The sequence below is a fragment of the Mastacembelus armatus genome, chromosome 13, assembly GCF_900324485.2.
Source record: "Mastacembelus armatus chromosome 13, fMasArm1.2, whole genome shotgun sequence".
NCBI lineage: Eukaryota > Metazoa > Chordata > Actinopteri > Synbranchiformes > Mastacembelidae > Mastacembelus > Mastacembelus armatus.
Window position 1 is genome coordinate 13,341,786 of NC_046645.1, and position 25,090 is coordinate 13,366,875.

The 25,090-nt window shown below is 39.3% G+C and overlaps 1 protein-coding gene across 1 annotated transcript in view; it reads right to left on the reverse strand.

Annotated features, from left to right (window-relative positions):
* lrfn1 (leucine rich repeat and fibronectin type III domain containing 1) overlaps positions 1 to 8,776 on the reverse strand; it is a 100,414-nt gene extending 91,638 nt beyond the window's left edge. The window contains exon 1 of the mRNA XM_026299204.1: positions 8,515 to 8,776. The gene's annotated coding sequence lies outside the window, so the exon portion shown is untranslated. The remainder of the gene's footprint in view (positions 1 to 8,514) is intronic.
* Between the last annotated feature and the right edge of the window lie 16,314 nt (positions 8,777 to 25,090).

Consider the following 25,090-nt stretch of genomic DNA (forward strand, 5'->3'; position numbering starts at 1 on the left):
AATTAGAGCATAAACAATTAGTCAGTAAATCATTAACATGATCAACTGAAAACAAGCCGCATCTATTTTAAAGTGATTCATCAATTAAGTCATTTTTAAGGGAAAGATAGTAAAAAAAAAAATTGCAAACCCTGGTTCCATCTTCACTGTTTCTTTCTTTTCTGTCATGTACCACTGCAAAGAGAATGACTGTGTTCAGTTCTGCATGATAGTAGTGTCAACACAAACAAAACTGATAGCCAATTGCACAAAATATGATAAGATCCTTCACTTAAATCAAGAGGAAGTCTACCTTTACTAGTTCATTTACCTTGGAAAAAGTAGATGCTGAATAAAGCAGGAAAATGACCCATAAATAAAATGTATCATACATAAAAGCACTCATGACTGAAAATAAAGCTTTTGGACTTATTAAGAGTGCTGATTTAAGAATCTCAAGCAAATGTCAAATTGACAAATGTTAAATGAAGTGCAGCAACAAATTCAGTATATTGAGGTACGCATTTATACAGAATGCCTGAGATCACGTACCAATACCTTTACAGTACAGTAAATCAGTATGTTCTAGCCGTGCTAAGTTAAATGATACATGCAGTTCTGCAGGATATGCCTGAGGTCTTCAACCATCCATCCATCCAAACATCCGGGAGGAGACTAACACGCTTTATGAATGTCCTACATCACTAATCCTGGCCAACATAAATGAGGCCCTTTTAGTCAATAAACACGCAGCCCACAATGACTGCATCTACTCCCTATCTATCAAGTCTCTCCACAGTGAAAGTAGTTTATCAGAGATTTCTAATGATCAGATCTTACTGAAGCCTGCCAAAGTGCATCATCAGTATCTGCAAGCACGGGCAGCTCCAAAAGGCCAAAGCATGCAGCTAGAAGTGCCGGAAGATAATAATTCTTTAACCAAATATTGCTTTACATTGCCAGGCCGGTTTGTTTCATAGTTTCCTACATAATATACTGACAATGGTATCCAACCATAAAGCTTTCATATCGTCAGCGCCACTAATACGAACATGATATACAGCTGACCTTCTACTGGGCACTGTTTTCTCTGACACGAGCTTGGTTGGCATGTCTCAGTACATCTTGACAGACAGGTGCACTGAGGGCTGAAACTCTTGTGCCACTTCTGTTTTACTTTCAACAGAGAAGTTTGAGCTGCCTTTGTTTCAACAGTTCACATCTCATGTAAGTCAACGTCAACCACCTGCCCCCAGTGCAGGCCCCTACAGATGAATCCCCGCATCACAGAAGATTCAGTCCAGAAAGTGGCGTGTTTAACCACTCATCCCTTGGCTGATTTGGCTTATATAAGCATGCCAGATTTAAAACTATCCAGCTCGGAAAAAAAAACAAAACATCCTCTGCTAGTGCTGTGGGTTTACTGGACTCCAGAGAGAAATTCCAATTTTAAATTAAGGTAAAATTAAAGTAGTATTACCTTTGCAGTGTCCAGTACTCGCACTTGTTTAGCGGAAGATAATTTGCAGTTATTAAAAAAAACCAACAAAAAAAAAACAAAAAAAAAAAGACCCCAACCCTCACATTAGTATCTACATGCCATTTGCCAAACAGGCCTATCAAGAGCACACCGCTCAGTATTCATAATTAAGACAACAACACTGGACCAACTAAAGGTTAGCAGCAACTTTATCATCCCAGCATTCAGCTGATCACAAGTGCACAGAGAAAACTGGTGTGCTGGACTAACAAGCTTCAACTCATTCCGTAGAACATATTTCAATTTATGTAGGATACAATAGGTCGTCACACTTCACTTACTGCAATATAGGAGAGTGCCTTTAATTGTGAAAATACTGGCCAAAGTGCTTACATTGTCAGCGTGCAGTGGATGATAAAATAGTGCTGTCGGTGCATTGCATGGCTATAGTAAATAGGTATTCCTCAAGCTGTAAGCGCAAGCAATGTACAGAGATTGTGTTTTCTAGTTGTATTTGGCTGAAGCTGTATTGTGATTTGACAGTAGCTGCACAAAACATGACATATCTTGATCCACTTTACATGAGGCTCTTTTCTAAAATAAATAGTTTGTTTTTGGTTTTTTTTGGATACTGTCAATGCCCCACTAAGGGACAGAAGCACCCTCAAAAACATTTTGATAGAAAGCCTCTGAGTTTTTTTTCTTGCATCTCCTGTTTCCCCAGTGTCACTGTTCACTGTCTAGAAAATGGAATAACAATGGAGTTTTAATCGCAGCATGTTGTTGCGCTGCACAGTTAACACACAAATGTATAGCCACTTAACAGCCTTAGAGCTGTTTTTGTGTCATGTTTCTCCTTGACTTGGCCTGACACAAAGCAGGCTCTGATCATATGTACAAATTAGCCAAATCGACCAGAAAATGAGCTACAACAAAAAGCACAGGTCTAAGAGACCAAGAACAGACTACAAACTTTGGAATTTGGGGATATAATTAGACACTAATAAAATATTTAAATCATGCAAAACAAAAAGTACCCAAACAAACAACACTGGGTTACATACTGCCCATAAATTCTAAGCAGGTTTAAAGTATATGTCTATGTGTAATGCTGACTTCTTGCACACTAACTGCTGAAACAGCATTACTATAACAATGTAATCATCGTTTATGGACAGCAACATACACTAGATGTTGATCTGAGTGATAGATTTTCTGGTCAGAGTTCAAGCTGACACAGGGATTAAGTGCCCTATATATGTATAATAATGTGCTTAAATAAGGAAAAGTGCAGCCAAACAAATCACAATGCAGAACTCTTTCCATTTTAAGTAGATTTTCACAACTTTCTTTGTTTCCCAGTGATACGCAGCTTTTCTTAATCTTAGAATAAAATATAATCAAATATTGTTCGTAACGCGCACAATTTATTATTTTTCAATGGCCAAAATGAAGATACTCTAGATCCATTACTTTCAGAAACAAAGATCAGTAATTATTTGTGCTACATTTCTGCCGTCCTTGCTGTACCGTGAGTGCTTCAGAGCCATACAGGTTTCAAAGGTCACAGAGATTTAAACAGCAATAATCTGCAGCTTTACACAAAGACAGCGCTCCATGTGTTGAGATACACCTGTGAGACTCTTACTGTTTCTAAAAGCCCAAGACAGTAAATTAACAGCTTTGAAACTTGGGTGCATGTTAGAAAACCTCAACCTCACACTTGTATCAAAGTCGCCATGAAGCAGAACCTATTCTGCTTATGTGGGGACAAATGGATGGATTTTGTTTTGCTACTTATCTTTCATTGTGACTAAAAAAAATTTTGTGTATTTTTGTAAGGACCAAGCTTTTTAAAATTTGTTTTAGTGCAGCAGTGGCTGTGGCTGAAATTCTCACAGACATTAGGACTAGGGCAAAATTTAATCAAGGTTACAAGAGGGTTTTTTCCCCACTGTTTGTGTTACAAAAAGCAAGAAATCAAGATAACTTTTTAGAACTGAATATGTCCTTTAATCGAGTATTAAAACTTTCTGTGCTTACATTTTTTCCCTCACATACAAACTGCTGTAATTACACGCTCCAATATGTGTAAAAAAAATAAATAAATAAACCTTACTGAAAAAAACAAAAAACAACTAGATTCAAAAATATGTTTAATGACAAGATATTATTCACAAGCTTTTTATTTTTCCACCAGGGTGCTAGAATATGCATACGTCTCTATTAAAGCCACATACTCAACCAAACAGAGAAAACAGAATGGGAACATTGAGGCTCTTACCGTTCCCTTCACTAGAATAAGAATAGTTTATAATTCTGCGGTCTTCCAGCTTGTTATAGGCAGAAGAGTTGACATCTCCAATGAGGTTGGGTGCTGCCCGATAAAGAGCTGCACCGTACGACTTTTTGACAAACAAATCAATATGTAAGGACAGAGAGCTCTCTCATCATGGTGCCATATTCAGTAGGAGCAATTCATGGAGGCATTATCTTTTTCCTAATGCCTCAGTCAAGAATGAATAGTGCATTAAATGCACTACATTTTGTCCAATGCTTCTAAGTTTAGAGAAGAAAGTCTTAATAGGACTAGTAAGACCTGAGGTAGTAGGCCTTGCACAATAATATATTGTCTTTATGCATTATTTAATGGGACTGTGGGGAAGATGTGTTTGTGTGCATTTCAAATTCTGTATGAGAGCATGTAGCACTCTTAATTGGCTTTCTCCAGAGAGCCAAAGAGATGAGCTGTTCTGGTAGAGGATATTGATCAATATGACCAGATGCAACTACTAAAAGCATGATCTAAATCAATGTCACCTTCAGGTAAACAGTAGAGGATTCACAACTGCAGTTTAAGTCATCACTGCAGGTTTGCTATTACATTGTACTATGCAGCCAGCCATTGTTTCTTCTTTATATAGTGATAATTTCACTTTATTAAAAATGACCATATCAAGGCTCTGACAGTGCCAAGAGCAACAGTTTAAGGCCACAGTGGCAGTATGACTGCACAACAGTGCTTCTTGGGGGGGGGGTGATGCTCCTCTGTTTAAACGCCACACGCTTTACAGCAGGTAAAATGATTTCCCAATTCCATATATGTGTCAGGACTCTAGCTTCTCTAGACACAGTGAATATGGTGTGTGTTAAATTATGACTGCCACTTAACACCGGACTGTTTGTTCCAATATCACACCACATCCTGCACAGTATTCCTGAAAGTATTAGCCTTCTAACCTCTATATACTGTACATCTTTATGTGAATCTAGAGTCCTTATTCACATGGGTGAGTGGCTCAAAATGACTCCACTGCTTCCTTCCATAGCCCCCTACACCAGCTCCCAATTGTACATTCTGGTCACACCCTGTTGCTCCATTTTACATGTGACACTTGCTCTTGTAGCACAGAGCAGGTCAGTCTTTAGGCTCCAGCGCTCCTTGTGCACACTTGTTATAGCAGTCATCATCAGGGGGGAAAGAAAAAAAAAAAAACAGCACCGATTCAGTCATGGTTAACAGGCATGCTCCGGGCACGTGTCTGTGCTTTGTGACAATAAATGACAGTTCTCTTTATTCAGATGTACTGCTCAGATGTGAGGGGCTTAAAGCTGCAAAGATAAAAGGAACCATGGTGCAATCGTTATTTCCAAAGGTTACCGAGTCTGAATACAAATGCTCTCAATACATATAACTGCTCTGGTTTTCTGCACTTTTACATTTGTTTTTGTTTTTTGTTTTTTTTTTATTTATTTTTTGGTAAGTTTTGCAAAGTTTGTTATTTCATCGTAATTTATTGACTTAACATTTGCGAACAAGCGTTTGCCAGAACATTTGACTGACTGCAATACATGTGTGCTGAAATAAGCCAGAAAACAATGTGTTATTTTAAATAATAGCCTTGGATTCACCCATTTTCCACAGTGGTTGTCCTTTACACGGTCACAGGGGACAACAGCTTCTCACAGCCTGCAGTGGGCGAAAGACAATTTACCTTCAAACTCACAAAATAAGGTTTCCAATCCACCTAATGAGCATGTCTTGGAACTGTCCTGGGGTTATTTTATTCTGGTTTTCTCTCACATACTGTCAAATAATTAATTCTTTAGCGATGTTGTAAGAAGAGACATTCTTTAAAGTTTTTAATATATGCGTATTGTATCAAATATATCACATAAATGATCAATAGTTCAACACTAAACTTTACCTTTTGCTCTTATTAAAATTCATGATGCAGCGAAGTTGAAAAGCGTAAAACATTTCATTCCTCTTGAGGCCTGTATGTTATTTACCAGTTTCCTCCAGAGTTCACTGCTTTAAGTGGACAAATACCTTTTTTCTGTCACTTTTGTTATTTGCTACCTTTCAAAATAAATTCCAACAATAGTTTCAGTTTAATTACTTCAGTGGTTAGTGGCTACTGCTTTGATCTTTTTGGCTAGTGGTAATTATCAACTTTTTTCATGCATCTTGAGCACTAAACAACTTGACTCGCCTAGGGAGAAACATCTATCTCATTCTGTCGGCTGATAATTTAATTGGTACTTTTAAAACTCAGGCTGCCTTCAGTATTCATGCATTGTCTGGAATTAAACAACAAAGAATCAAAGAATATTATGATGCAAACCATGACAGTCTGAAGTGTGAATAAGGAACATTCCCCTCTTGTTAATTTTTTTTTTTTTTTTTTTAAATTCTGGACTTTTTGCAGAAAAGAAAAGAGCAAAAGGCGACAGTCAAAGTTCTTTCAAATAAGATTAAGATAATTGTTTGTTGAACTGACTTAAAATCATACATGCTCAAAGTCCCTTGTACCATTTTGAATTGTAGACTCATTTTTCAGCTTTTCCAGTTGCAAGCGTGACTCACTCTCAATGTCTATTTTAATATGCTTTGTATAGAGAACAAACACAGGTCTATATATTCTGCTATGAAGTCTTTCATTCTGCCAAATACAGATCAATAGCTTGTGCTTGCTGTTATATTCTCATTCCTGCAGTGGCTTGATAACCCTCTACTGGTCCTGATTTCAAAATGCTAACACATGACATCGGCAACCACGAGCAGCTGCTACAACACAATGCAACAGAATGGCAAGGCAGAGAGACCCCATTAATCTCACTCCACAGCCTGTATATGGCAACCTAGAAAGCAAAAAAGAAAAATAAGAAGAAAGAAAGAAAAAAAACACCGCACCTATGCCATTCCACTTTCTTTTTAAGCATTACCTGCTGAGATATGAGTTTGTTCCGCCTGCACTAGCATTACTGAACATGGAAGTGTTGGCAATAATGCATTATAACGATAATGACCATCATGCCCGATTTCATTAAGCAAACACATGACAGCAAGTGCTCTGAGCTTCTGCTGTAACATTCTGCAACACATTGACAAGCCAAAGACACAACCATTACAATTTTACTGCAAGGCACACAGCTAGTAAAGCCAGTGCAAAAATACATAAGAGCCCTGCTGTATGAACTGCTAATTCAAATTACAAATCCAATAAGGCTCAAGGGTATCAACCCTCCAAAGAAGCAACCTCATTAACCTCTGTTGGTAGGACTCTTTTTCAAGTCCCATATGTTAAAACCTGTATGATGCACAGCTTTAAACAAACATCATTTCAATTTGCTCTATTCACTCAGCCAGTCAAGAACACAGGGTTCAACCTTTCCTGAAACACTTAACAATAACAGAGAGCCAAAAATCCCTGAGCTGGCTGCTTGTGCTTTTGTATTTTGTTTCATTTTTACCGTAACAGCCTTAATACTTTAGGGGTAGCTGTCAGATCATGGAACAATACCAGGAACCGGTGACAACTTTCATTTTGCATCTTAATTTTAGTACACAGCTGTAAAGAGGTGGTACTGTACATGCACTCCTAAGATTCACTTGGAGTGAAAGGATGGTGTATACAGAAGATGCAGCTGGTAGTCAGTGTTTTCCTACAGCAGTGGAAGCCACAGTAACACTCACTGCATGTCCTGATATATAGCAACACAGCTGGCCAGTGGCTGCATCTTTCCCAGGCCAAAATAGAGGAATTGTTCACTTGCCTTTCGTGTAAGAATGGTGACATTTAACCCCACCTCAGTCTAACAGATTTACAATCGCGCTACCTCCGCAAAGGCATCCTGGACCCCCCCCCCCCTCCCCCCAAATCTCTCCTCTGCATAATTAACACTAATCTCTGAGACCAGACAGACCTGCACACCAAAAGAAGAACAGCCAGTGTAACAACCTTCCTTTCAAATGCTGAGTTCAACCTAATGAGGCCAAGCTTATTGAGTAACTGGAAAATGATGAGAGGGGCTAAAAATTCCAGCTGCAAAGGTAACTGACAGCATTCACTCAGCGCCCATGAGATCATAATCATGCTGCCTCAGTCTTTCTGTGCTTCATCATCTTTGAATCTGTTTAGCTGATTGTTGAAAACAAAAGATGTGCAGCTCCCTAGCTCTCCCTCACACACACACACACACACACACAGATGCACGCACACACGCACAGTGCACGCATCCTGCTCAGGCCTCATCTCACCAGCTGTAGCCCGTGCATTTTAAACTCAGCTCAAAGGGACATTAAGAACTTTTCGCTCATCCTTCAAGTGGCTATGTGGCTCTCCAGCAAAACTGTCCAGTCTTCCATCAGCCAAGAGCCGTGAGCGCTGTACTGCTCATTTTATTAAAAGTATTGGTCTCTGCGTCGTGCTGATGCAGACACGCCCGGGTCATTTCCACATGCGCTTAGGTATCTGGGAAATTCAACTCATGTGTCGCTGTCTAAACATCTTCATCGCACAGTTTGGAGCCACAGCACAGCTACTGTATGACGGGGCTGGTTTGGGCCCCCCCAACACAGACTGTAACTGCACACACACGCACACACACACACACACACACACACACATATATACATATATATATATACCCACAGATATATATGAGAATTAGACATCGATCGCCTTGTCATAGAGACACACTGTCATAACACACGTGTCAGGTGTCAAAGTAAATTGCACATTTCTCACCAAGTCTGCTGAGTGACTTACCAAAAGTAGGACTCACAAAGCGGATGCCGAAGGGTCGATCCTATTGCACATGATTTCCACCGTCCATACACTGGTTTCACTGGATAAATTCGCAACGAATCTCAAGACTGCAACGGGAGTTCCTTTATTCCAAATTGACGCGTAAAACCCTCTCATTAGGCTGGTCAGGGTTGTGCTGGGGGAAAAAAAAGAAATCCAACGTACGTGATGAGCGACAATCTGCGGCTGAAGTGTCATAAACAAGAGACAGTGGGGTATGTTCCAGTTACCTGCGTCCGGATAAAACCCCACCTTAAATCCCAGTACGATCCGATTGAGGTTTGGAGACGGGAAAATGTAAAGCTGAAATCCCCCTAAAAAAAAATCCGAAAGCTCAGGAGAGTCCGAGGCTTGCGTCCGAGCCTTGTTCAAAGGGGTTAAAGCGTCAGTTACGTGGTGGACTCAAGTCTCCCCCCTCCTCTCTCCCTCTCCAAGCGTACCGGTTTGTAACGCAGGAATACGGTGGATTAAATTTCCAATAAAGCTCCCGCTTGCTATGAATAGCAGCACAGCTGGTGTGAGGGCGAAAACCTGCAGTCCGGAGCTGTTTCTGGAGTGATAGGCTGCGCTCTTGGAGAAAAAAAAAAAAAGAAAAAAGCGACTGGCTGTTTGTCAGATTCAGGCTGCAAGTCCGTCAAAAACCACGAAGGTCGAAAACTCTCCGTCAGTCTTCTAGTAATTACAGCAGCTATCACGCCTGTTTCACCGGCAGTTGTTTGCCATTAATGTAGCCATAACTTCCAGCTGCCCAATGAAGGAATCCCACCAAAGCACCGACACTGTGATTTCTTTTTTTTTTTTTAATTCTTTCTCCTCTAATATATCGTGCGTACCCATGCGAGCAATTACTTTTCATACATGGCGCGATCTGTCGGCTCCTTTCAACAAAACAAATGCGGTCGATTAGATGTGGAAGGCAAATCTCGCCGTGTCCCGGGAAAACAGGCGCATCTACTCCTCATGCAGGCGTCCACCTGCGCAATAAGAGCCCGATATAAGTGAATACACGCTGTCACGCCATGATGTCTGGAGCAGAGCAGAGCCAAGTGGCCAGTGGACAATTTCTCGGTACCAAGAGGAAACGACTGACACCTTTCATGGACAGTGCAGCACTGCAGCAATGTGATGTCATTTTGAGCTGCATTTAAGGCAGATGCACGACAAAACTGAGAGTTTCTGTTAACTGTGGTGAAGGAAATGTTTTTAACATGACAGCGGGTTCATATAGAGAGGAGGCGCTGTGGGGTGTACTCCAGGATGGGCAGCACAACAAGATGCTGCAATGGTAATGAGGGAGGTAGGGAGGGAAGGGGGATGGAAAGGGGGGGTACTGGGTCATTGCTGCATTTACCCTAACAAAAATAAATAAAAGTAAAAGATCAACATCCTGTAGGTGTATTGATCTGTGTTGAGGCTCTCAGAAATATCATTTTAGTTCATCCTTCATGGTGAATGCAATCACAATAAGCAAAAATACAAATAACTTCACCATGTGTCAGACAGAACCTCATGCTTTTGCTTTGCTCTGGGACACAAGGATTCCTCTTGGCCCAGATCAGTGTGAAAGGAGTATCCAGTGTATAGCAAAATAAACATGAATATCCACCCACCAGAAAAAGATACAATGTGTAATCCTCTCAGTGTTGCAGAAGAAAAGCCAGAGAGAGAGAGAGAGAGAGTCCACCCTTCTTCATAATGTGCACATCTGCAAGAAGAGGATAACATGCTTTGAGTGTCTTTTCATTTTTGTGCCTTTTAAGCCCCAAGAGGTATTGTGTGCCTGCATGCAGGCCACAGGACATGTTATGAAAAAAAGGAATTGTGCTGGACTTGACAAATCCTAACAAATCCAATTTATTTGGCCACAGGACCATCACACATATTGCAAAGACTTGCATTATATTGTACAGTACATTACACGGTGCATACATTATAGACCTGAGACGTGTGGAAAGTTAGAAACGTATGAATTCCCCTTTAAAGAGCAGCTGATTTAAATGGAATACTGCATGTCTGAATTAATTAGTTGTAAAAAAAAAAAAAAAAAAAGCACCATGTCATTAAGGAAAATGTAAGATATCATGAAAATATATAACACATGTAAGACTATAATAATGCAAACATGTTAAGAATTAAACATACAATAAACAGCAGGGTTACTGCTTCTTATAGGCACACAGACACAATTGATGCCTTTAAAACAAAAATTATAGGAATAGTGAAGCACACTTGCTCTTCATCGGAGAGATATTTCAGTCACAACCGTCCCACTTAACTGTAACTCAACAAGTATTTATTACTTGATTATCTTTAAAGCTGCATTGATTTTACACATTGTCTGGTATAAATCAGGTGAAAGTGGGACAGGAGGTTGCGTCTCAGTCGTATTACCCCACCTCCATGACTCCGTGCTACCAAAAGCGCTTCTGTCGTTATTCCAGCTTCTCTATAACCTGTGTCAAAATATGATCCCTGAACTTGCTCCACCTGCCACCTCGTGAAAATTATAAGAAAGGTTTTTTTCGAATCGCAAGTAGTGATTTCATCCAGCCACAAAGGAGCTGTCAGTTTCTGACAGGCCAAAGAGGCCACGTTCTTATGCAGAAGGAAAATAAAGAGCAAAAACCGGGGTTAACATCACTTTGAAGGAGAGTGTTAAGAGATAAGAGACCGTAGAGGCTCAGATTTAATTCAGGTGTGATGTTCATCCTTCTGGATGTGTTAGTATCTAAAGCTAACGTGTTTATTTTGGTAACATTAGCAACCTAACATGGGCATGATTTCACTTTTTTGTTGAATTAATATGATTTTGAGAGTGATGAGTGCCTTGTGTCATTTAGAAGTAACCAGAATTATTTGCTAAATTGACACATTTACTCTTTAGTCAACAATATAGACAGTTTGTCACAACCAGGCACCCATAGTTGAAGTCATAGCTGGGAAACAGGGATGGGATAGGAGGCGTAAACAGATGCCAGTTTGTTTTGAGACTTATTAGAACGTCCATTGAAAATATACTGGTTTTTCACGATTCCTGATTCAGGTAAAACACCTGTTTATTAGTAAGGGAACAGGAAACCTGTGCTGGTTGCCCTGATATACACAGTCTTGCTGTGTTTTCCCGGAATATCAAAAACAGAGCTGGTCAGTGCAAAGTTTACATGACCCAAAAGACCCTGCGCCATATTTATGCGAAATGTATCAAGTCGAAACAAACCAGAATTATCCTTTAAATTACATTATGTGACCACTCTGAGCCCCATCGGACAATGAGCATGTGTGTTCATGAGGTAGGTGAACAGTGAATACTGATGGAACCTGAAAAAAAAAAAAAAAAAAAACTTGAAGGAAGCCAATCTGCTATTTATATCAGGCTGCACTCCACAGGGCAAAGCTCCCTCTCCCTCCCAGTAATGCACAGTAAAAGTGATTGATTAGTGTGATATTGTGCGTCTTAACTGTATTCACTCGCCAAAGTGATGAAATTACTGCACACTAGTCTTTGATAGCATAATAGCAGATTAGGTCAGTGTGAGCCATCCACTCTAATAAGGAAACGTGTCATTCCCTGTAGTACAAAACATAAGAGAAGGGCCGGCACTCCGACCAAGTACACGCCACCCAGTCACTAATATGTTCAAAGGCTGTGCTTAATGACCTAGAACATATTACATACTTAATTTAGGTTCAGGTGTACACAGTCTTTGCATGCATCCACCTCCAAATGCCATTTTTGACACAACACTGTTGCCCTCGTCACCATTTTAACAAATTGCTCAGATCAATTTTCATTAAGGACAGTGAAATTCCCTGTTTCTTCTCCCTGGCTGAGCCCAAAGGACCTACAATGTGATGCCCCATCCGATCGATGTGGCAATGAATGGTCTCACATGTGTGTTTACTTTGAATTGGTATTAGAATTGGTGCAGTGACAAAGAAAAAAAAAAAAAATACTAGCAACATCATTACAGTGTGTACAGTGCTTCAGAGTGGATTACAGCAGTCTTGTTTATACCATTGAATCACCCTGTACATTAGCGCGCTCTCTCACAGTGCAGAAAGTTCCTCTTAATGTGCTTTAAACCCTCCATCTCACCATTAAATGCGGAAGCACTGTAAATGTGATTTCCACTATAGTCTGTAATTGGTTTATCAGTGGTGCTTTTTTTTTTTTTTTTTTAACATGGAGAAATAAGCGGCATCTGTGAGTCTATGGGATATTTACAACACACACACACACACACACACACACACACATAAACATCTTAGTATTGGCACCTGTCGTTCAGATGCATCAAGTTGTTTGGCGATGGTTGTGTAGCTTTTACTTCAACAATGACTTGATTATTTTCTTCCTCTGCCAACTATCTCATGTTCACTGTGGTGCACACAATGATACCAAACAGCAAAATGAAGAGTTTTCCCCATGACTGATTAACACACTTGTGATACTAACAGGAGATACTAATAGCCTGCTTGTAATGCCATTACTCTCATTTATCACCACTAAGCATTGTCAATACTTTTGTTCAGGCCATTTTAGAGCATATTTGAAGAATAAGCAAGAATGCTGCTTTTTAACAACGTCTTTGTTCTATTGTATGAGGGAGCAAGGGTGTGCCTGACAAAAGAGCTACATTTCAACACATTTCAGGAAGAATAGAGTATTGTTTATACACACATATCGTACACTCACCAAGCACTTTACTAGGTACACTGGTTTAATTGAACGCAATCTAATACAACACCTGTGCCATAATATTTGTCTTTATGATGTTCAGAACGCTGAAGGTCAGAATGCAGAATCTCTTTTTGGTGTCTCTTTTTTTTTATTTGAATATACATACAGTACATGATAGAGACACAATCTTATTAACACACCTGAATAAAACACAGCCCAATACACCATCTTTAACTATGATCTCAGCAATAAGTATAACCACACTGCAAATACATAAAACACAGTGACTGTTGTTGTATTGTTTGGTACGGTTGTTTTCTGTTTTTCCACTGTGTGACCTGTATTTGCAGCTTATTTCTGTATTTGTTTTCTGACTTCCTAGCATTTTAGTGAAATTGGTGACAATGTTTTCTTGTTGTGCTTGTGTGTTAAGCTGCTATGTGTGGTGCTCCCAGTTCCACCATGTTCTTCAAGGGGAGCTGGATTTTTTTTTTTTTTATTCCTTTGGTTCTTTTGATTTTGAACTTTAGAGGAGATATGGAAGGTTATGACAGTTTTTTTACCCTTTGAACATAAGATACATATGTCAGCTCTTACTGATTGTTCTTGACAGCAGAGTTAAACATGTCTCAGACTATATATATATATATATATATATATATATATCTTTGGTTTAACAACAATATGAATACACTGTTCAGATAGAAATGAGAGTTGTTATGTAAAGCTATTACCTGTGAATTTAAATGAACAATGTCTCAGCTGTGGACATGATTTTTTAGTGTCCTCTAAAATATTTTTTCTCTCTCTTCTCTGCTTTTTGCACCAGTGCTGTATTTGCAGCTTGTTTCTGTATTTGGTTGTGTTTTCTCACTTTTGCAGGCGCTTTTTTTTCTTAAATGCTGTGCCCATGCTGTCAAATTGGTGACAGTATTTTCTTAATTTGCTTGAATTTTTGGCTGTTTGCGTGTGTTTTCTTAAGTTGAAGTGTACTGAGCTCTCAAGGCTACTGTACATAGGCCATCTGGGAAAGTGTGATCACTCTCAAGTGATCCTCCAAGTTTGTCTTCATGCCTGAGGTTATAAAAGGAATCCTGCTGCTCTTTAGGAACAAAAGCCAAGTCTTGGAAAGTAAAGACCAATTTTATTAGTCCTGCAAGATTACATGTATAGTTAATTCCGAAGGACAACTAGAATAGCCACTAAGATGCCAGTATTTGAAAACATTACAAAATTTAATATATTTTTAATAAAAATAATTAAGATTCTGACATGCTACTATATTAAAACAGCTAGAGGATATGTCTGAATATCAAGTCCCCCATTTATTAATCTTGGGTTAAGGTTTTTAAAAAGGCGAGAGCCAAAAGGTGGCTTTCTCTCTTTTTCTAATGAAATTTAAATCACCTCCCCCCGGACCAAGAGACACCTTCTCAATAGCAATAAAAGAAAAAGCAGACATGGAATGTCTGGCCTCTTTAAAATGGCTTTTTACACGGTTTTTGACACCCTCTCTCATATTGGAGCTCCTGCACTCAGTTATTCAGTATTTCAAAGAGCACTCTGTTTCACTTTCCACAGGGGCATGAAATCATCCATCACATCTGTTGTTTTACAGTTAATGAATCTCTGCATGCCTGCAGTCCTAGTTTTCTGTATTTCTCATTTTGGTCCATTTAAACTATAGGCTTCTTAGATATTAGTGAATATCTTGGCCATTGACTGCAAATTATCATGTAACCCTGAGGAAAACTAAGAGTGAGGGTTTCTGACATTAAAGCTTTGTTAGCTGTTCTGAAGAGGGGCTTTTTTCTGTTCTTTTGATCTTGAACTTTGGAGGAGGTAGTGATAGAGGTTTTTATGTACCATTTAAACATAAAGGTTCATGTCAGTCTGTACTGGCTGTTGTTGACAGCAAGCAAAAGTTTATGAAAGTAATATTCATAGTATTATTCATAGATGTTTTTGAACATATAACACTAACATATTATATCACCTACCATAACAAAGGTGTTAGCAGATAGTTTCATATGTCCAAAACCAGCATATAGATATATATTATCATTATAGTCACTTGATGAATGCAGGTTTTCTCAGTTGTTTTGGCCTAGAGAAGCTCTTAGGGAAGGTATCTGACTCTTTAGCTGTTAAATCTTCCACTTAGTTCACAGGCTGGTGTCTAAGATTAGGCTTGCTCAAGGTGAGTCATATCCACACAGGATCGATGGCTGGTGACTGCCATACAATGCACAGCAGTTAGTTTTCCGTTTAACTTTACCCCAAGTCACTCTAATGTTACGCATACACAGGCAGCGGTACTCTAGTCTTTGCAGCCAAGCACCGCAGGTACTGCAAGACATCAGGGCATGATGGGAAATACCTGGCTCTCACCCTAATCTAAGTGCTGATTGGTTTAAGTGCACGATCAACGGCATGACATTTTATAGAAACTTTTCATTTTTTTTGTTTAACTGCAGAGAGAACGAATGTGTGTTGAATTTTAATCAGTCGGAGAGGCTGGATACATTAAGATTATATTACAGATAGTTCTCAGACTGCAGACAGTCTGTGGGAGTCCGCTTACCAGAAAAGAAGCAGTTCTTCTCAAATGAGACCTTTGTCTGCTGTTTTGGTGCTGAGCAGGCAGTAGGATTATCAAAACTGCTGGATAAAAAAATATATTATATATTATATATATATATATATAGGTCCCTGCTCTTTTTGGAAACAGGCTGGATGAGAACAGTGACGCTGAGCTAAAATTATCACAAGTGGAACCTTTCACATTACATATAATTATTTCATCTAATATAGAAATATGGGTTAGTGACGCTTTAAAATCCTGCTATTCGTTTTGAACATTATCCTTAGTCAAAAAAAAACAAAACAAAGTCAGTATTCTATAAGTTCATTTCACTGAACTCTTGATGGATCAGACAGATATTGAGAAAGTCAGGGAAACACATACGCTATAGCTGATCCCAACTGCACTTCTGAGGAAACAATTTTGCGAGAAAGATTAGGAAGTTCTGCTGAGCATTTCTAAAACCTATAATGTTTGTTCTGTATATAGATATTACACCTGAAGACCTTTGTGCATGCTCTGGGTGAGACACCCATGCTTTCAACCGTTGTCCCTGATGGAGTTTCCACTTTCCCGTCGACAGCAATTTCAAATCCCATATTTCTCAGAGTTGTTTGAGCATGCATTCAAAGAGAATTAATTCAACAAAACTCCAGCAAAAGGATTTGGCATAGCAGTACCTCTTTTATTCTCTCTGGGTATGTTTTTATTATTATTATTTATTCAAACAATCTATTTTTACATAAGTTACTAATTATTGTCTTAAAGAGATCCAAAGTGTTTCTGTCTGAGGAAAGGAGAGAGAAAAATAAGAATTGCTATCTTAGGGAAAAAGAAATATCTCTGCAGCAGATTTTTCAAGGTACCATGGCAACAGAACATTCAAAAGAATTTTGATGAGCACAGCAGGCAAAGAGAGGCTGATTACAAGGGAGACAATTTGTTACTCCAACGGCAAGAGCAGCAACATCTGATTGCACACATACAAGCATTGTGTTGTGTTCTTTATCTGGACCACTGTGCCTAATCCTTGTTCTCTTCTGTCCCATCGTGTCCCCTCAGTTAGTGTATGAGAGCTGCTGTAGCATCTTAGTGGGGACCTGGGCTCAGTCTAAGTTGCTGTTGCAACAAGGCTAGTTTAGGAGCTGAAGCGTTGGCATAGTGATGCGAGGTGGGCACAGCTTTGATTGGCAGTGCAGCAGGAAGAGCACCAGTCATGCAGTGGGTGGAAACTTTTTTTTTTCTACCCTAAGAAACTCGATTTCAAATCACACAAGAGGAAGTGGCAATCAAGGCAGCGCTGCAGCTGTCTATCTTGGATGGCTATTCTCACTTCCCAATCTCACTCTCCAGTGCTTGGCAAACAGAACACCATCATGACAAACAAAATCACTCAGCACAAGTTCAGAGAGTGTCTGTCAGTCGGGGGGAAAAAAGCTGAAAAAAAAAAATTCATGCATAAATATTCAGTGAAACACCTTTTTACGCTGAATACACCACTCTCAGCTGCACATTACTAGGTGATGATTGTTCTTTAAGTCCCTGTCATCAGGAACTTTGACAGAAGGCACTGTGCAGACTGCCAACATTCACAGACGTGCCCATACACTTCAATTGCAAGGCAGGAAACTCAAATCATTGATGCCATACGGGTTGAATGAATATTTATATCTGTGCCTTTACACAAACAATATGTTCAGGGGAAAAAGACTTCATGGCTTCAAGTAGATTCATCGATCCCAAAAGTATCACCACAACAAGTTTTGTTCAGATTATTGATAACAACATTAATAAAATCAATACCAAAACTATACTGGAAGAAGTCATGTTGTTCTCCACTGGATCAAACATTAAGCACCATTGTATCATATTCTCACAGAGTGACTATCAACCCATCACCCACGTGTGCTACTATGACTTAAAACAAACACCCTTCATGCTGAAGCTAACAGACTTTAAAAACTGCAGGGACCACTGTCATTGGACAGAGTGAATCAGAGTTAAAAACAAATGGCAGCTTAAGCTCACCAAGGCTATTTTTACATAACATTGTTTTAACTGTTCAGTTTATCAGCTGGGTTACAGTAGCTTGGAATAACTCAACAGCTCTTGACCTGTACTCATGCCACATTTGTTAATCCACAGCTACTGTAATTAACATTATGCAAGTTTGAGTAGTAGAGCAGCTGTTAACATATAAGTAGGTAGGCTTTGTATATTCGAATGATGAGGAGAGAGGAGTCAGAGGAGAAGGAGTAAGTCAGGATGCAACAGTCCTGACAGCAACATGGAGAGAGGAAAGAAGCTGCAAATGATAACGAAAAAGATGAAGGAGGAAAAGAGACAGAAACTGATTCAGAACCAGTTCAGTAGTTACCTGACAGAGACATTCAGGCTGCAAAGTGCAGAGGCAGAAAACTGTTGAGTCACTGATATTTTAATCTAAATCCAATCTAGTTCAAAATACTTGGACTGGAACCTGGTATAAAATAAACCACAGATGTATTAAAACAGCACCCTACACTAACATCTATATTAATGTATTTTTCTCTTTATGTTCTTTAAGGGCTGTTTACCTTATTGTTTCTTGACTCTGCAGTAAAACGATCAGTTTCAGTTCAGATCTGATTAAAAATGCCAAATGCCGATTTTCCAATTATATGTTCACACTTTTTAGATGAATGAATCATACATCAGTCAGTTTTGTTGTCTGCATATAGAGACCGAGGTAAGGTGGATTTTACTCACCCACTGTTTTACCACAACAGGTAGACACTGATTAATGAAATAATTAAGTTAAACTGTAAGAAGAAATGCCTGTTTGGTGGTGATTAAAATATATTGAGATGTTTCCTAATAAAAATGGATCCCCTCATAAATCACAACATATTACCATTGATTACATGATATCACATTAGCTGCTTTTAGCAATAAAATCCTGCCCTGGAATTACTTGAAGAATTACTTACTTTGAAAGCAAATTCTGTGGTATCACCAACTTTAAGTAAAGAACATGAAGGTCCATAATATAAAATAGTTCTTTCTATTATTTCACTCAACCGCAGAAAGTACTTAACTAAAAAAAAAAAATTAGTCATGCAGCTTATCAGTGTGCCATTGTTGCTAGAGATGGAACTGAAGCGAATGTGAAGTCTAGTATATGTCTGAAGTATTCAAGCATCTCTGTAAGTCAAGAAGTAATCTGATCAAAACAACAGCATCGAATCACAGCAAAGCCAGAGTCCCTTTACAGAAATGAATTGAGCTCAAGAGTCAGTTAAAGGACATCTGACTAAATGGCTCTGGAGGCTGCAATTGTGCGAGTTTGTGTAGGTGAGTTTCAAGGCTCCACAGCACGGCTTTGTGCTGTAGAATAAATGAGTGTTAGGGTTCAGTGGGCGTATGGAATAGTCCCGACCAAGGCTGAAATAGAAGGAGGATGCCTGCTAACACACAGAAGATGGGTGGCAGTGACAAAAGACCCTACCTGATCAGAGGAGCATCACAGAGTCGCAGAGCAACCCTCATCTCCTCTTCTCAAGCTGACTGTGATAGTGTGTGTTATCAGTGCAGGCAGGCAGGTAAATCACTGGTTGAGTAAAGGTTAGAGCAACTGGTCTGTTACTCTGCTCATGAGGGCATGCAGGTTAATGTCAAAGCAGCCTGAACCACAGGCGAACACTCTGGGGTGGAGGGTGAGTCAACCTCTAAGGCAGACGTTGATTTATGCATTACTTGTGTTCAGTGGTGCAGCACAATATTAAACTGAGCAGTTCACTGATGAGAAATATGTAATCTACAGAGATCACTGGGTGTCCTTATGCTTTTGTGTTGAATACTGGGAATATACTGCAGTTGTTGAGGTGGATACCTAGTTTTTCAACCCTACTGTTTGTTTCAGTTAAGTATTACGTTCATCAGCCACATTGCAGTGCATCATGATATTTTTTGCATGGAATAAAATGAATGAGTGAATAAGCAGTCAAGCTGAAGCAGCTGAGATGTCAGTGCTAGAAAACAGATTCCTTTGAATCTTTCCAGGGCAGTAGTGCATCCGACAGGTCAATCTACCACCTGCGTGTGAGCCCTCATTAAGCGTGTTGGACCGAAGTATTAATCCGTGGTCAGAAGGCAAACTGTGGGTCTGGTGCCCTGCGTCACTGTCTGGATCTGTCACATTTCTCGCCACTGTCCTCTGAAGCTGATGTCCATCCAGGAGATCTGGTGGCTCAAGCGATTCCGTATTCGAAAAAGGATAATTCCCTGGAGTCCACAAAGCACCACCTTTGGGAATGAGCAATCTGCCTTAGACCCACTCACCCACTAAGGGTTGTAAAGGGCTCTCTACAGGTGGAAAATGGTCTGCAAACCGTTGGAGGATTTTGAAAGAGGCGGTGAACAAACACCAAAAAACATGTCTCTGGAGTGATGGAGGGTCTTTCGCCTAACCTGTGTTTCCATCTGATGGAGTGCTGCAGCCTCCAGGCTGTTGGCCCATAACTCGGTCACAACTTTTTCAGCAATTTCTGTGTGGAGTTTGGATGTTCTCCCCGTGCTTGCATTGCTTTTCTCATACTGATCTTATTAATCTTTCCAGGATCTCTGGTCTACCAAATGTAACATATAAACATAATCTGAAACTGATTTCAACTAAAGCTGCAGTTCCAACTTTTGCCTGGACAAAGTAAGATCATCTTCTGGCTCTTCGAAGTGTGAGGTCTCACTCCAACAAAACATTTATTGCAAATGACTTCATTTCCTCAAATGACCTGGATTTTATGTTCTTTACTGAACCTTGGTTATTGCCTGATGATCACAATCAGCTTCTTGAATTGTGTTCTCCCGACTATGACTGTCCAAGGGTCCATGGCCACCAGCACAGCCTTGCTGCTGTTTTCAGGAAACACTTGAAATGTAATCAGTAGCCTTGTAATGCCTTCTCTTCCTTTGAAGTATGCCTGTTTAAACTTAGTAATCTTCTCCCTGTTGCATTTGCTGTAATATATCATCCCCCTAAACCAACTAGCTCCTTTCTGACTGAAACTTCAGATTTTTTATCTGATTTAATTTTAAAGTATGACAGGATTGTTCTCTGTGATAATTTTAATATTCACACTGATGTGTCCTCAAATGTCGCAGCTGACAAATTCTTTTAACTTTTAACAGCACATCTGGACAAACTCACAACCGTGGCCATATACTCTCGATCTGGTTTTCAGTCTTGGTCTAGTAATTTCATCTGTGGATATTTTGGATTGTATTGTATCTGTCCTCAAGCCTATTGTTTGGTAGAGACCGTTGGTACTGCTGGTCTCAGTCTAAAGTCCTTATGTGTTTTTAATGAGCATAGTGCTAAGTTTTGTAACCTGTTAAATTCAATTGATAAGTTTTGGACCAAATTCACCTGTCTTAATGATATGGTAAATTTGTTTAAGGTTCTTTGGGCCTGAACCTTAGATTGTGTAGCTCCTGTGAAGTTTAGTTTGAGTTCAAAGTTGTAAACAGGAATGTAGAAGGGCAGAACATCACTGGAAGAAATCTGGCCTAAAGGTTAATTTTATTGAAATGAAAGACCTGTTATTACTTTGTTATAGGATAGTGAAGGATGGTGGAAGTTCCAATTTTTCAGAGATTTCTATTTCAACAAAAATAGGCTTGTAAATCCTGCTTCACCTCATGCTTCTGCCAATTGTGTTTCAGACTGTGAAAATCCAATATGGAATTAATCACAACTTTTCATTTTTGCATGTCAATTGTCCATATCTGGATTCATTAATTTCACTGATATTACTCTTTCCAATCTGCACAATATCTCACACTAAACTATCATGTAGTCTCCTCAACAGGATTCCAACAAAGTTCCTAATTGGAGTAATAGACTTCTTAGGGCCCCACTTATAGTCACTGTCATCTGGTTGTGTCCCAGATTATTTTGAAACTGCTTGCATTTAACCAATTTTAAAGAATCCTGGTCTTAATCGAATTAATCCGGAAAACTCTTGTCCCATTTCCAAACTGCCTTTCATTGCTAAGATTCTGAAAAAAAAATGTTCCTGAGCAATTGCTGAACATTTTGGAAGATAAGTGCATCTTTAACCCATTGATGAACCTTCAGAAAAGTCAATGGGAACGTCAATGTCCCTTCAACACAAAAATGTGCTTCGGTGCATCAGAGGATTAAAAAGTTCCAATCTGGTTTTTGCAAACATGACAGCATGGAGACAGCTTTCTTAAAGGTCACCAATGACCTCTTGATGAATGCTGATGCAGATGCTTCCTCTTCTACTGAATATGGTGTGCTCCAAGGATCAATTCTTGGTCCAGTTTTATTCTTATTATATGCTTCCCTTGGGTGACATCATCTGCAGATCTAATATCTCTCCACTGTTATGCTGATGACCTCCCTCTTGTGCCTACTGACCACAGCATGTTGAGTTCTTGGAATGTTTGGCTGATATAAAGATGTGCATGTCATTACATCTTTTACAGTTAAATTCTAAGACAGCTGAAATTCTTGTTATTGGGTCTCAAATTCTGTCATCTCTGGGGTCACTATCAAAATAAGTTATACCTACTCCTAAAAATCTTGGTGTATTTTTTGATTGTAATCTTAAGTTTTTGACTTCATATTAACAAAGTTGTGCAAAACTCAGTTTAGTAGTATTGCAAAGATTAGACCTATGTTATATTTTAGTGATGCTGAAATTACTGTACATGGTTTTATTTCTTTTTGCCTTGACTATTGTAACAGCTTTTTTTCCTGCCTTACTCAAAAAGACTTGAGACATTTACAAATTGTTCAGAACTTAGCTGCCAGGGTATTAACTAAAATAGGGAGATTCAACCACATTACTCCTCTTTGTGTCTCTCTCCACTGGCTCCCTGTCAGTTTTAGGATTGATTTTAAGATTGTATTGCTCACCTACAAAGCTTTGCATGGCATGACCCCAGCCTACATATTTGATCTTTTATAGTCATGTGAAGCTTCATGAAATTTGAGATTCTCTAGAAATGGGCAATTATTTCTGCCACAATCCTGACTGAAAACTAAAGGGGACAGAGACTTTTCAGTCTGAGCTCTAAGACTCTGGATTAATCTATGTGAGGAAGTCAGGTTCTTTTGCTTAATTGGTCTTAATTTTGTGCTACATAGTTTTATTACATTTATTACAATTTTTTCTTCTTACTGTTTTCTCTTTTCTATTGTACAGCACGTTGTTCTTTGCGCATTGAAAAGTGCTTCATAAATGTAGTTACTAAAAATTAGGTCACTTTCGTTTGATAGAGTGGTCAGTGCTGTGTCCTTTATTGCCTGCAATCACAGTGCACAGTGTTTTGAGATGTAAGTCTCATAGACAACAATTTTTTCGTATCATGCTGCATTCAGTGGATCTTCAATGTTACTTTGACAAGAACTGCTGCCTATGTCTGTGTTGCAAAATTTGCCCGTACTGTGTGGATTTGGGTGGATTTTTTTATCTTTATTAATGCACTGTTTTAATTTGTTGCTCTCCATGTTCTGAGTATAGTTACACACCCTGCAGAGAATTAAATTACTACAATCATTTCACTTGATTCTTATATATGTTTTTTTTAATTATATGGTCTCCTATGGCACATCATTTGCCTATAAGCTCCACAATCATTTCTCCTGTGTTTTCTTCTTGTCCTCTTTCTTTTTGTTTTCATCTTTTCTTTCTGTTTTCTGCTTTCTTGCTTTCTCAGAAGAGAAATAAAATTGTAAATACACAATGTCCTGTTTCCACCTGGCACTTAGAGTAGATGTGGGACTTGGCTATAATTGAGACTATGCAGGATTCCATTAGTGCAGCTGTCCAACAGGGAGGCAGCCTGTTCAGGCTTCCCTGTGTACTGTAGGCATCATCGGAAAGACTTTGATGCAGGAAATCTTATTTCATATTGCTGGTTTCAATCTTACTCTTCTTTCTCGCAGGGAATGCATTTGTTTTAAGATTCTTGCAAGTTATGCAAAATGCAAGTTTGAGAGCAGCTGTTCGGGCTCCAAACTTGTCATTTTATATTAGAACAGTGAATGTGGCGCATTCTCATGCTGACTGCAGCGACTTTCACTGCTCTACAGTGACAGCCCTTTATCCATAAATCCCTCAGTTGGATAATAGTGCTTCAGGTTAAGCAGCTGTTGTTGCTCTTTCCACACAGTAGTCGAGTGTGTACACAGGAAGAGAGAGAGAGAGAGAGAGAGGGAGAGGAGGAGTTGAGCCTTGGGCACCTGCAGCTCTCAACTTCAATGGATAGCACCAAGTATGCTCACAGCCCCCCCCCCCCTTTCCTGCCACTGTCATTTTAACCAGACTTGTGATAGAGCCCATTTTCTGTGATACCCAATTAATTTCCCCAGGGGCTGATCATTCAATATTCAATAGCTACTGTTACGCAGCATCAACTGTGGATCACGCTTACTGTGGTTGCTCTCCCTGACCAATATCACCAGAACTCTAAACAATCTCTTTGCTAGTATGACAAGATCAGACCGAGCCATGAAAAATAATCCATTATGAGAAATCCTCTCTCTCGTCCAAGGTTGCATGGTATATATTTGTTCTACATTAATGTAAACAGAGAAACATTTAAAGTGATATCATTATTTGCTATAATACATTTTGATCGGCTGATCTTTCTCAATGCATATGTTTAGCTATGAAACAACTATGATGCAGTAAATGCGGTTTTCTTAATGCTGCTTTCCAGTGCCACAGGAAATACGGGTAAACTGTGAAGAAGTGGACTTGGTTCATGAAGTGACAACCACATTTTGAAACCATATTAATATAAAGTGCTAAGAAAAGGCTGTAGGTGCTAAAATAATCCAAGAAAGACTATGCACAGTTAGGTTTAAAGAGAAGGTGCTGAATTTCAGTTACTTCAGAAAAGATTAATGTCTTATTGGGCTGCAGTCAGAAAAAAAAATACTAGCCAAACTACAGCTCTGCAAAGGAGACAGCAAAGAGCAGTAGGGACTCACGCTTGTTTGCATCTTTAGAGTATACATTTACTGGTAAAAGATGTCAGAATGAGGAGGAAGATCAATTGGTATTTAATCCTGTTTTGGTTCAACTGGGGACTCTTTTGAGCAATTAACTCTGGCAATGACGGTTGAGACGGCGTGAAATCTCTTTACACACCGTGATAGCGTGACAGCAGGGCGTTGTGCCAGAAGCAACCCTGTCACGTTTGCATGCCAACAAATGATGTCATCCTGCTGATATATGCATCAGATCAGAAAATGTGCT